Here is a 13,976-nt window from a genome sequence, read left to right as displayed (position 1 = left end):
TCCTTACGCCCCACTCCAATTGTCTCCACTAGAGCCCTCCACCAAAACAGGGGGTGGAAGATCACCACTAACGTCTATGTCACATCGTCATTGTGCACCACTGCACACTCACTCCCTCCTTGTCTGGTGGATGCTCCCTACGTCCCCCTGCACCCGAGCCTCTCCTCCGACACCATGCAGGCTCTTTCTGCTCCACTCCTTCTCCCATCTGCCATCCCACGGCCTCCTCTTCCACGGAGGAGCTCCATCTCTGCTCATAACACCAGCTTCTCACAGGACTCAAGCTTTTCCTTCCCCAGGCTCAGCCATCAGTCAGTTCCTCAAGCATCAACAATGGGGACTGCCTTGGGTCCCAAATCCTGCCATTGCTATTTGCTGCATCTTACCAGAATCTGACCACTTCTGTCCTCTCCAGCTGTTGTTTTGTTTTCAGAGATTGACACACTGACTCTAAAATCCATTTGGCAATTAAAGGAACTTAGAATAACCAAAACAATGAAGTTGGACCCCTCACACCATGCACAAAAATTAACACACAATGAGTCCCAAATCTAAACATAAAAGCTAAAACTCATATGTAACATTGGAGTAAATCTTCCTGACTTTGGGTTAGGCAGTGGTTTCTTAGGTGCAATGCCAAAAGCATAAGCAATAAAAGAACAAATGGATAAATTGGATTTCATCAAAGTTTAAAACTTTTGCATGACAAACAACGTCATTGATAAAGTGAAAATATAACCCATAGACTGGGAGAAAGTATTTGCAAATCATATATCTAATAAGAGACTTCATTCCAAATACATAAAGAACTCTTAAAACTTCATAATAAGACAAATAACCCACTTTAAAAATGGATAAAATATTTGAATATACATTTCTCCAAACACAACATATAAATGGCCAATATGCACATGAAAAGATGCTCCTCAACATGTAGTCATTAGGGAAATGCTAATCAAAACCACAATGAGATACTACTTCACGCCCACTGAAATGGCTGTAATTAAAGAAAAAAAGAAAACAGACAATAACAAGTGCTGAAGAGAATATGGAGAAACTGAAACCCTTCTACATTGCCAGTGGGAGCATAAAGCAGCACAACTACTTTGGAAAACAGTCTGGCAAAATATTAAACAGAGTTACCGTGTAACCCAGCATATGACTCCGAGGTACGGAGCCAAGAGAAATGAAAATGTACGTTCACACCGAGTCTGTACACAGCTCTTTGCTGTAGCTTTATTCATATTTTTCCCAAAAGTGGAAAAAGCCCACACGTGCCCATCACCTGCTGAAGAGATGACACAAAATGCCACTGACTAGCATTTGGCAACAAAAAGGGTCCAAGTTCTCGTACGTTGTACAGTGTAGCAAACCTCAAGTCAGACACAAGGACCACGTATTGTACAATTTCATATTTACGGAGTGGAATTTGCAGAATTCCCAGAAACGGGAAATCCACAGAGGCCAAGAGCAGGTTAGGAGATCCCGGGACGGCTGGGCAGGGGAGGGGTGCAGGCGGAGAGAGGCTGTGAAGGCCGCAGGGTTTCGTTCTGGGCTAACGACAACGTCCTGGAACCAGCTGCGGTGACGGGTGCGCAGCTGCCCATATGCTACGCCCCCTGAACTGTGCACCTGTAAACGTGGGTTACACGGCGTGCAAATTGTATCTCAATAACGCTTACACGAAGGAGCCTCACTGGGCGTCTCGCAGGCCCAGGGCTCACCGCCGGCCTACGACGACCAAGTCTACGGAGGGGAGACCCCCGCACAGGTCAGGTGCCCTCTGCAGCGCCCTGCTCAGCCCCAGGCGGTGAGCCCGGAGGATGTCAAGGGAGAGCGCATGCTCCTGCCCAGCACTGGGTCCTGGAGGAAACTGAGGCTCAAGAGGGTGAGGGCTGCCTCGCACAGTGCGGGCCGTGCACACAGGACTCCGTGTGTTCTGGGTTAGCTTGAGGAGGACCATCAAGTGGGTGCTCAGCTCAGAAAATAATTTCCTGACAGGAGCTGCCCTACAAGAGTTGAATTGCCTCCCCCTGTGACGCGTGAGCCACTGGCCTGGAGCCGTGGCCGGTCAGTGACTCTTACTCTTGTCTTTGACTCTCCCAGCCTGGGCTCTGTGAGCCTGTGTCCTGGCCGGTGATGCACGAGATGCACCCCACAGCAGCTCTGCCAACACCACGGGCACCTCAGTGCAGCCAGGAGGCATCGTGAGCCAGGGAGCAGATACAGCAGGATGCAGGGGCAGCTGTATGGCTCCGTCGCTCTCCCCCCTGCCCCGACCGCGACTAACCAACTGCAGCTTCCTGTGTGTCACCGGGGCCACCGAGCGAGTGGCCAGCTCCAGCCACCCCTGCCTGGGGCCGGGTATCCTCAGCGCAGAGGGCGGGTATCCTCAGCCTCCCTGCGTCCTTGTGCACAGGGAAGCTTTGGCAGTGCCTGGTCCTGCTCCCACCCATCCCACATCACCTCAAAGCCGTGAACTGAGTCTCTCCATTAGAAAGCTGGGCCCTGGCATTGAGTACAAACACATTTTGCCATTTAAAAGGAAAAACAGGGTAGCCCGGGTGGCTCAGCAGTTTAGCGCCGCCTTCAACCCAGGGCCTGATCCTGGAGACCAAGGATCGAGTCCCATATCAGGCTCCCAGCATGGAGCCTGCTTCTCCCTCTGCCTGTGTCTCTGCCTCTCTCTCTCTTTCTGTGTCTCTCATGAATAAATAAATAAATCTTTAAAAAAATAAAAATAAATAAAAGGAAAAACATTTCTTTTCTGTTTTTTTATCTCAATCTTCATCCATCCCCTCAGCTCCCACGCCTTCTCCCTGTCACTCAGACTTAAAGCAAAGCCCAGAAAGTCAAGAACAAAACAGTTGGAATAAAAATGTAGAAATAGGGGATCCCTGGGTGGCTCAGCGGTTTGGCGCCTGCCTTTGGCCAGGGCACGATCCTGGAGACCCAGGATCGAGTCCCACATCGGGCTCCCAGCATGGAGCCTGCTTCTCCCTCTGCCTGTGTCTCTGCCTCTCTCTGTGTGTGTCTATAATAAATAAATAAATAAATCTTTTTAAAAAGTGTAGAAATAATTTAAGGTGCACACACTAACCACCTGTCACAGTAGGTACCTGGGGGGATCACAGCCCAGAATTTCACCCTCTAGACCCAGAGAATCTCTGAACCCAGAGCCCAGGTCCAGACTGTGCCTCCAGAGACAAGAAGTCGAGGTCCTCGGGGGCATGAAGACCCACGTCACATGGCTCCCAGGGCCTGCAGAAGGCAGTCTAGCACCTCACCAAATTCCCAGTAAGATCCCCATCCCAGATTCCTGTTCCCAGGGCCTTCCCTGCATCTAGAACCTCGGGGCGGATATGCACCTCGGAGCCTGTGCCAGATGAACAAGTCCACGTGTGAGGAAGCTCTCTCCTCCACGGGGTGGACAACAGGGCAGGAGCTGGGCCGGAACCCAGGGCAGCCAGACGGAGCAGACACGGCCTAGCCCACCAGAGGTGGGAGCTGAAGACTCATGTGGGAGTTTTTTGGGGAGGCTCTGCACCGCTGTGTCCGTCTTTCCCAATTTGGAAATAAAATGTAAAATCCGCATGAAGAATCCAGCACAAGGTCTGGAAGGTAGAGTGGAAGGTGTGTGCTGGAAAGGTTAGCAAGGAGATGGGAGTAAGGAAGGAGCCAGGTGAGACCGAACACCCACCTCCAGAGTTCTAGAAAAGGAGAACCAAAAAATGGGAGGGAAAAGTATGAATTAATTAATAAAAAAATGATTTCCCAGAACTAAAGGAAATTATATTTCTAGATTAAAAGACCCATTACGTACCTAACAAAACAAAGACCTGCTCCAACCAAGCTGAGCACAATAAAATTCTAAAATACCAGGAGTACCAAGAGGATCCTCCGGGCTTCCACTGGGGAAAGGTCACAAGCAAAAGATATCATCGGGATGGCATCGGGTTTCTCGACAGCGAAGCAAGAACTTCAAAACTATAAGGTTGAAAATCGGCCTGTGTGCTGTCTGGGCCCAGGCACCGTCTCAAGCAAGGGAAGCGGCAGAATGAAAACACCCCCAGAGCCACGCAGCCCCCGGAGCGGGCCATGCCACCCCCTGGACCGAGTAGCTGGGGCAGTGGGGTGGGATGATTACCTACAAGAAAGACAAAAACTGGTATGAGAAATGATCTGCACACACCGCTTGGCCCAGTGGTGAAACAAGTGAATAAAGACCCCGTGCGACATGAGGAGGCTGCTCCGAGGGACGGCGGCAGAAGAGCCCGGTCCCATGGCTCTCATCACGCCAGGCTGGCCCTGGAGCCCGCGCACGGAGCCCCAGTCCTGGGCACGCGGGGCCAAGCAGGGGCGAAGGCCTGAAGTGCCCTGCGGGGCTGTGCCAGGAGCAGGGGGTGAGGGGGGCGCTCGGGCCTGGGGCAGCACCCGGCGGGGGCGCGGGGGGCTCCAGCCACCCACTGTGCCTCTGGGGGGTGATGGAAACCAAGCCTCCCGCTGCGGGGAAGGGGCGCACACGGAGAAAGGCAGAGGCCTAGCACGCGCGCCCTGGGGGACGGGTATTGCAGGTACCTGTGCCACCTGTGGCTGCCTATATCCAGAGGAAATGGAGAAATAAATACGGACCAGGTGCAAGTGGGCATGCGTGTGACTGCGTGTGTGCGGACGCACGGGTCCGCTGGGAGGCGGGTGCACGCGAGGCTCCAGCCAGGAGCCCGGGTGAGCAAGGATGCATGCAAGATGCACTGGGGATGCGTCAGGGCGTAAACCCCTACTGGATGGCCTCACGGGCCCGCAGGGGCAAGCATCGAGATAACCATTATAAATCATGAGTTAACACGGGTATCGATAAAAATAAGTGAATTGGCAGTTTGATGAGGAATGAGGTGTTTCCCTGGCTTCCAAGCACCTTCCCCAATATTCGTTAATTGCCAAGGGAAAGAGAGTGTGGTTGCACAACAGATGGCGCACAACATCGTCTGAGCCGTGACCCAAGTATCAGCGCCAGGACACGCAGGCAGGTGAGCCTTGCTCCTGCGCGTCTGCACCGAGGCCAAGTCCCGCCACGGGAAACAGCCAACAGACCCAAACTGAGGGATGTTCTTTAAAAAGCCGATGAGCTTCTTCCAAAGCGTGAATGGCGGAATGAAGACCAAACACACAGCGTGACGCGGAGCCCATCCTCTGGGACGGCTGGAGGAGTCTGGGGACCGCATGTCCGCTCAGGTGACAAAGATTCTGCAGAAGCTCCTCTTTGTTGGAAACGCCCGGACCAGGGTTCTGGGCAGTGGGCGTGGACTTGGCCAACGTAGTCTCGAGTGCCAAAATATATTTTTAAAGTAATGGGGTGTGGGGTGTGATTTCAGGGAACAGGTGGTCAGTGGAGGCCTCTGTGAGGAGGGGCTGGAGCCAGGACCCAGGGCGGGGGGGGGGGGGGGGGCTCAGGTCCCTCCAGCAACGGCCGGCCCTGCTCCTCGAACCCTGCAGTGGCTGAAATGTCCTGGGCCAAGGCCCCGGCCTGCCTGGCTTCCGCCTGCAGAGCCTGGGGACAGTGGGGCAGGACGGGCCCTCAGGAGACTCCGACAGCCCTGAAAATCCAAAAGGAAGTGGCACCTGTGCCCATAACACGTCAGGGAGGGGCTGCAGGAAAGGTGGGGCACCCTCGAGACCCCCTCAGCCCCCGGAAGCTCCCAGACCTGAGCACCTCTCCTCAGCCCCCACCTCTCAGGGGCGAGACACGTGCCCCGGGGGCCCCTCTGGCTGGCAGTTTGCGTCCTGGGTCTGGGGAGTCTCCCTGCACCATCGGCATCCCACCCACCCGGCCACCTTCTGCAGGGAACGTCACCAGGGCCCAGGGGAAATGGGAGCAAGTTTTCCTCTTTTTCTTTCTTTTTTTTTTTTTTTTTTTTTGTTTAGCTGGAATTCAAAGAGAACTAAAATGGAGACTTGCTGAGTGGAGCAAAGCAGACCTGCTTTTGCTGAGTTTAGGTGAAAATGAGAGAAGGGAGAGGTGGGGGCAGGGGGGTTGGCAATTCTATAGCTTTGCACATTTCTCTCATTATTTTGCTTCTAAATCAGCCTCGCTGGTACTTTCTCTATTCTATAAAAGCCAAATCCAAGCCATGTCCCTTAATCTCTCCAACAGCAGCTCACTGCTGAGAAAATAATACAGATGTAACTTCCAGCTTCATACACTTTCTTTTCCATTTATATGCAAATAGTGACCTTTCACCCAGGCTGTCTCAAAGAAGTGTTTCCTTAAAAATGCAAATAGCATGTTGCAGGCAGTAACTGTGGCTGAGTCTTTCTTATATTATTATTATTATTTCTTTTAACCTTACCAACACTGTAAAAACAACAGCTAAACTGCTCGGCGGTAATAATGACTTTCCAAGCCAAATCACAGGACGGCTCTCCGGGCGGCCTGTCAGTGAGCCTGCCAGGAGGCAAGGATCTCAGCCCCGGGGGGGCCGGGTGTCCCGGGAGAGGCACAATAGGTGGCACCCAGGCGGGAGCCAGGAACGAGGCACCGGGTTGCGGCACGCGGGTGCTCACAGGATCCTATCACGAAGCTTCCGCCCCAAGTGGGGTTCAACAGGGACCTCAGCCCCCGCCTCCGTCCGGGCTGGCAAGACGGACAACAAACCCAGGCCCCAGAGGCTGGGCTCACAGGCTCTGTCCCCAGAGGAGCCAAGGGCTTCCAGGGGCCTGCAGGTGCCCCCCCAGGAGGACAGGCCACCAGGAACGACTGAGCAAAGCAGAGATAGCAGGAGGCTAGGAGAAGCACAGAGGGCACCCGGGGAAATGGGTGGAGCTCCCGTGTCCGCCCTGAACCACCCACTGACCACGCGGGCTGCGGGCCAGGGGAGGCGCGGGGGCAGGGGCCCACTTTACCACCCACACCACTCACGGCTCCCAGGCGCCTGCGGTCCCCACCGCAGGACCCCAGCACCCATCGCCGCATCCACACCTGCTGCTCTCCGAGGCCCAGAGCTCAGGAAAGGAGGGTGTGGGTCTGACCCGATGGCCTGCCTCTGAGCCAGAAGCACAGACACCTTCAGACCAGCTGCACCCGGACGGCCTGCCTCACTCCTGGGCGCAAGGAGCACGCAGAGAAAAACGAGGGTGGTGGGAGGGACCGGACGGCTCGGGCCTCAGTCAGCAGGCTGGGAACCAGGGGGCCAGTCTCCGGGCCCCTCCTTGTAGGCTCTGGGGTCTCCCCAGGTCGGGAGGGGCCTTCTCTGGAATCCTATCGTCCCTGAGTCTCGAAACTCCCTTCTGAGTCAGAACTGTCCTGCCCATGGGCACCTGGCGTGAAGCATCTGCCTGGGGCTCAGGTCATGGTCTCGGGGTCCTGGGGTCAGGTCCCCATCGGGCTCCCCGCGGGGAGTCTGCTCTGTGTCTGCTCCTCCCCTCACTCATGCACAGGCTCTCTCTCTCTCTCTTTCTCTCTCCTTGCTCGCTCCAAGAAATAAAATCTTTAAAAGAAAACAAGAGGGGGGCAGCCCAGGTGGCTCAGGGGTTTAGCACCGCCTTCAGCGCAGGGCCTGATCCTGGAGACCCGGGATCGAGTCCCACGTCGGGCTCCCGGTGCATGGAGCCTGCTTCTCCCTCTGCCTGTGTCTCTGCCTCTCTCTCTCTCTCTCTCTCTCTCTCTCTCTGTCTATCATAAATAAATAAATAAATCTTTAAAAGAAAAGAAAAGAAAGCAAGAACTGTCCAGCCCGGGGAGAGGAGAAGGGACCACTTCCATCTCCTCTGCAGCCACGCTTACCCGGCTCTTGAGGGTGACCCCCTGGAATGGGCTCTCTTGCACAAACAGAATGGAACTAATCTGCTTAAAGGGCCCTCCAGGGTCTGTCCACACGCCCAGGAGGGAGCAGGCGCTCAGGCCTCCACCCTGGGAACCAGGCAGGAGAGCAGGCGAAGGACGCCCTGCGGGGCCCAGGCAGCTCTGGGGCTCCGGCCCTGGGGGCGGGGACGGTTCTGACATCCCACCCGGTCCCCCTGCAGGAAATGGAAGCATCCCTGTTTAGGGGGAGATGGGCGAGCCCCAGGCGGCTGACGGGAGGCAGCTGTTCCCTGGTGAGTTTAATTGTAGCCCCAGCTCCAGGGCTCAGAGTCGCCCCCAATTTTCGGGTGTGGGGGGAGCCCGCTGTCATCCTCGCAGCGCTGCCCAGCAACAGCCACCACCCCCCGCCCCGGCCTTAGCTTAGAAATACTGGGGTGCTGCGCGTGCTGATTTCCCAGCCCGGGTGTACGGCGCTCGGTGCACGGAGCCCGGCGCTCAACAGGCCCTGGAGGAAACAAATGCCTCCTGCAGGCACCAGTGTGGCCTGCAAGTGACTCGGGCAAGAGGAGACCATCGCAGGGAGGGCACAGAGCACTTGGGGGTGGGAAGCGCCAGCCCCCGGGCCAACACGCAGCTCATCCGAGTGTGCTCCAGGACGCACCCCGCATCCCCAGGGTCGTTTGGGGTGCTCCAGAGCCCGGAGGCGCAGCCTGCAAGCCAAGCGCGGGAGCCCAGACGCGGGCCGTGACGGGAGGGCCACACAGCAGCAGGTCCCGAACCCGGAGCCAAACCTGTGATTAGCGGCCAGGCGGGCAAAGCCGGGGCCCCTCCCGAGGCTTGCAAAGCTTGTCCAGGTGCAGTTCCAGTAACAAATCCACCTTTCTTCTCCCTTTGGGCTGAGTTGACTTCGGTACCTCGGGGCCTCCAGCGGCCTCAGAACCGCTGGACGAGAGAACACGTCAGGCGGACGGCCCTTCATGGATGGTGGAAATAGCCGGCGGGTGTGTGCTGTGGGGAGGAGAACCCTCCCCGTTAACCTGCTTCGGTGCACGAGAGGCCCAAGCAGCCCCAGAGGCTGGAGTTGGGGCCTGGGCTTCACATCCATAAACTAGATCACACGGAAACCTAAGCCATCTCGCCAGAACAAAGTCAGACCATTAAAGAAGAACCAGCAAGAGGCACTCTTTAGTTTGGATACCAGCCTGACTGTGCACAGCTCCACGTGCAAAACAATGAGTAACACGCCAATTAACTGTTCAGTTAGCAGTTCCCGTGACTGAGCGGGTGGCTTTGAACCACCCAGCCTGGGAGATCCTAGGGCGGTCCCTGCCCCAGGAAGCCCAGGGCCACGAGGACCCGCGTCCCCAAGCTCCTGTTTACGTCCCAGGCGACGCTCTGGGTTGACGGAAGGCCCGTGGAGAACGGGCGGCCTCACCTGGGCTCACGCGGGTCGACGGCCGAAGGCACGGCACGGTCAGAACGCAGCAAGCCCCGCGGGTGCAGAGACGGAAGCGTCCGGACATCAGGGGTGCACCCCGGCAGGCCGCAGAGCTGCGGGTCTCGGGCACCGCGACCCAGGGCCTGACACCCAGGCGTCAGCTGCTGCCAGTCCGGGACTGGGCGCCCCGCCAACGCCCGTAGGACCCTCCGAAGAGGCACCAGAGGCGTCCGGGGCCCTCCCGAGATCCGCTCCCTCCCAGGCAGGCGCAGAGCGGCCCCCGCGCTCCGGGGACCCTCTCCCTGGTGCTAACCCCCTAATGTGTAGTTTTTAGGCAACAAAATGGGAAAAAGGGAGAGGCCGCAGATGGCTTCTGGCGGCGCCCTCAGACCGATGTCGAACATGATCAAGGTGTGAAGCCAGGCGTGAGGGCGAGGTGGGAGCCCGGCAGGCTAATCTGTCAGCAACTCCGACCATATGGCACGTCCGCGTTTCCTCCCACCATCCAGATCACACGCACACTTTCGCACCTTGCCCACCACCCTGAGGGACCCGGGAAGACCGGGCAGCCAGCCCTTGGAGGGCCTGCGCCGTGCACACCCGCCGCGCTGGCCCTGCTCCCGGCCACGACCCCCGGGTCACCAACTCCAAGCGACCCCAGCGGCAAACCGCCCCCTTCCCATTCCCAGGGCTCCTCTGAAGGCGACCGGAGGGCCTGGGACACCCGTCACTGCTTGGCGACCTCTCCAAGCCCTGGGCCAACGACCGAGGATTGGAACTGAGTTCTTTTCATTCCGTTTGATTGAAATAACACTGCATTTTTTTTAAGTGCGAATTTTGAAAGGAAAGAGGGATGAAACAATGGGTGAAGCCCCTACTCTTGCAAGGAAAGCGCCTTTGCTCCCGACTGCGTGAGCCAGTGACGGGAAAGGCGTGAAACTTGATAAAAAGGACACCAATTGCAAGGATCAGTCTCTTCTCTGTGAAGTGAGCTCGATGGAAGTCTGAGACTTAAAAAGCATTTCAAGTCAGGTGGAAAACATCCCTCTCGTTCTGTTTGGAGTGTTTTCTTCAGGGACATTCGGGAGAATCCAGCCGTTCATAAAAGACCTGGGGCTGAGGTGCGGCGGGGAGAGGACGGGCCCTGGGGTCTCCGGGAGGCACAAGCCCTCCGGGGGGCAGGACCCGGGGCTCTGCTCAGCCCTCCTGGGAAGCAGCACTTTTCCGGCTGACTAATCTCCCAAAGCTGGTTTTCCTGTAAACTCAACATCACAGAATTCCCGTTAAAATTACATCCAAATTCTGGTTTATTCATGAGTGAGTTTGCAAGGAAAGAGCAGAGAGGGAGGGTCTAGAAGCTGGGGGGTGGAGGGAGGGGCCCGAGCCAGGCCCCCGTCTGAAGCCAACCGCAGCGGGATCTGGGATGAGCCTTCCAGGCCAACGCAGGCACGGGGCTTGTCTTTCCAATATGCCGGAGTAACGTGCAAGTCTGACTGGCTGCCCAGTGTCCTGCCTGCCCCGGATCAGGTGACAACGACATCCCCGCCTGCCTAGCAGACACACCTCGGCCCTGCCTCCCAGTGCGCTCCAGGCCCGGGCTGGCCAAGGTGTCCGGGCGGCTCCCAGGCCTTGCTCACTCTTCACCCAGCAGACATGCCTCTTTCAGGGAGTCCATCCAGGAGGAGCTCAGCGCCCCCAGCCCCCTCCCCCCACCAGCCATCAGGGGGCACGTTGTCAGTCTGAGGAACCTTGTCCTGCTGTCATTGCCCAGGCGGGTGGTTGGCCCAGCTCCATTCCCCAACCAGAGTTAGCACAGGTCCTCCCTGCCTCCCCCCCTGCTCACACAGAGCCACCCATGTCCTCCAGGACCCCTTCGGTGACCCCAGGCCAGAGGACATGGGACCCAGAGAGGAGGGGCCTGGGCTCTAGGCAGCACCAGCGGGAGTGTCCCCCACGGCCAGGGCCAGGCAACAGGCCAACCTCCAGCGAGAACCTGCCCTGCTGTTGCTCAGCTGCCCGTCCCTGCTCCCGGGCAGGTCTGATGCCCAGCAAGTGCTCTCAGCCAGAGGGCAGAGCAACTTTGCAGCCCCGAGGGCTCTGCCCGCAGCTTCTCCTTGGAGCACTCCGGCCGACGTGTGACAGCTGCCCTTACCAGAGTCTTCCAAGAGCGCCCAGAGAATCGGCTCTGAACACTGGGGCTGCCCAACCTGCGGACGGTGCCTGGGGGTCACGCAGGCCCCCTGGGCTGCATGTTGGACGAGCAGCTCCCCTGAGGTGGTGAGCTCCCAGGCCCAAGGACGCCAGAGCCCAGGTGCTTCCAGGATGGAAAGGCCTCCGTGTCAGACTCTTCACAGTCCCTGCTGAGCCCCCCCCCCCCCCGGGGTCCGTAAGCGCCTGTGCGGTGGGGGAGTACCCAGGGGCGGGGGGCGGGGGCACTTACAGAGGCCTCAGTCTCCAGCTCCAGGGCACACAAGGGGTCAGGACGGAGCCGCCTGCCTCTAAACCCCGACCGGCCCCCTCCGCAGGGCGAACGACTCTGGGGAGACAGGCTGAGTCCTGCCTGTTGGTGACACCCTCCCCGCTGGCACCACAAACTCCAATCTCCGCTCTCCCACTCTTTTGTTTACCATTAATTAAAGGGCCATATGGAAGGAGGTGATAATCACAGCCAGGACCAATGGGAAGGGAGCCCCGGTGGCCGGGAGCCTGGGCCTCTCCCCAGCGCCCGCCCAGCCCCAGGCGAGGACACCCCTCTCCCCGGGCTGGGGTGAGGCCAGGACAGGCCCTGCCGGCATCATCGAAGGGGCAGGGTCCAGCCTCTCGCCAAGACCGAGGCTCACCTCGCCCAGGTTTGTCCCAACACTCCTCCTGCCTTTTGTTCGCTCAGCCACGAGCCGCAGAGATGTCCCCGGGTTTCTGTAATGTCTGGTTGTGGTTGTTTAGACCACTGGGGCGAAATTCCTCACTTCCCTCTCCCAAAAGGATAATAATAATCATCATCACTGTCATTAGCACCGTGAGAGTGACACAGTGTGACACGGCCAGACACACCTCTCTGTTGTTTTGTTTCAGAAATTACATACCCAGCCGGACCGGGAATGATGTCCGCTGACGCAAAGCTGGCCCTGAGACCAGAGCAGCCCTCAGCGACTCAGAGACAGTAAGTCGGACCCTCGCGGCGAGGACCCACCAGCACAACGCGAGGGCCACCGCAGGCTTATTTATTTCCTGATTCACAAAGAAGGAAGTGAATCCACAGGACGGAACAAAGTCCCCGGCCCCAGAACGCATCGCCCCGCAGGCAGCGGCATTGTGTTGTGCAAGGCTCATGCCATGTTCCCGGCCGGCCTGATTTTTAGTTTCAAATACACAAACGCAGTTACACTAATATTATAAACCCCCACGCTTGTGACCCCATCACAGCAGGAAAAGCAGCTGAGAGCGGCAGCCGGCGTCTAGTTCTGCGCGCCTATCCCACAGACACATGCACCCTAAATGCTGCTCCTTAAGTTTAGAAATACGTGCCACGCAAAGACAAAATGCTCACATGACCATCTCTCCTCCGTGTCTTGGACGGGGGGCTCACGCGCGGCACTGACTCTGAGATCCCCGCTCCAGGGCGGTCTTCCACTTAAGGAGGCGGTGTCCTCCCCCCCACATCGCTGCGGGGTCCCGCGGCCGCAGCGGTGTCCGTGTTCCTCTTCCAGAAATGCACATAAAGTTTCGTGCCCGGGTACAGGGTCCCCCCAATGTCTTTTCCGTCAGACGCACTACCTGTCTACTGGGCTCTCAGAGAGGCCGGGCGCGTGAACAAGCCGGGGAGGGACAGAAAAAGAGAAGGAAAACAGCCACGGGCAGACCCGGCAGGAGGAGGCAGCCTCGGTCCAACAGAGCAGCTTTAAAAAGCCATCCCCCGACCTGCTTTTCCTGCAAAGAAAGCCTTCATCTTAGAAATGCACTCTGCTCGCGCGCCCTCTCCCTGCCTCGGTCCAAGGGGAAGCACTTGGAGATCTGCCTTTGTCAGCGAGAGAGCAGAACACGGACTTACCTTTCCCCACAGCTATTGTCTGTCCTCCTTCAAAATGACATCACGGAAAGCAATCATGAAATTTACATGGGGGGTGCAGGGTGGACGGGGGAGGGGAGGCAGCTGCCTCCCTCACCGCGGTCACATGTGGGGAAGCCTGTGTGCGGGTTTCAATTAAATATCTTCTCCCTTTAGTGTGCGACTCCTAAGCCAGCTAAAGGCGACGTCTCATTTACTTAATGACCGCTCTCATTAGCAGCGGTGGCACGGGCTGGCGGAGAGGCTCCTTTGTAAATACGCTACCCATGAACCCTTGGGGCTCCAATATATCTGTTTACTCTCCGAGGTGAAATAAATTTACAGTATAGCATCAGAAAGATGGATCTGCTGACTTGGGAAGTGAGAGGTGCCCAGGCCGGCAGAGACCCTCTCTCCTGCCCCAAGCATCAGCCAACAGAGGGTGCCTGCGTTTGCCCACGCTGAATCATAATTAATATGCCGCATGATTGGGGTTTTTTAATGCAAAACACACAAAAGGGCAGAGAGCGTCACAACCGCCATACTCACCCCCCTGTGCTGTCTCCACCAGTGGTTCAGTCCAATAATTCCTAATAGCAGCAACCGGAATGACAGATGCCCCGGGTTAGCACGGCTGCAGCGAAAGTACTTTACAATATTTATTGGTGGTTAGGAATATGACCTACCATCATAAA

General features: G+C 57.3%; 1 protein-coding gene across 5 annotated transcripts in view; it reads right to left on the bottom strand.

Annotated features, from left to right (window-relative positions):
- MYT1 (myelin transcription factor 1) overlaps nt 1-13,601 on the bottom strand; it is a 61,871-nt gene extending 48,270 nt beyond the window's left edge. For 3 of the 5 annotated variants that reach the window (XM_072801850.1, XM_072801854.1, XM_072801853.1), the window contains exon 1: nt 13,285-13,601. The gene's annotated coding sequence lies outside the window, so the exon portion shown is untranslated. The other 2 variants (XM_072801852.1, XM_072801851.1) reach the window with 2 other exon arrangements.
- Between the last annotated feature and the right edge of the window lie 375 nt (nt 13,602-13,976).

The sequence above is a fragment of the Canis lupus genome, chromosome 26, assembly GCF_048164855.1.
Source record: "Canis lupus baileyi chromosome 26, mCanLup2.hap1, whole genome shotgun sequence".
Taxonomy (NCBI): Eukaryota; Metazoa; Chordata; class Mammalia; order Carnivora; family Canidae; genus Canis; species Canis lupus.
Note: the sequence above shows the minus strand (reverse complement) of the source record. Positions and strands in the feature narration are given on the sequence as shown.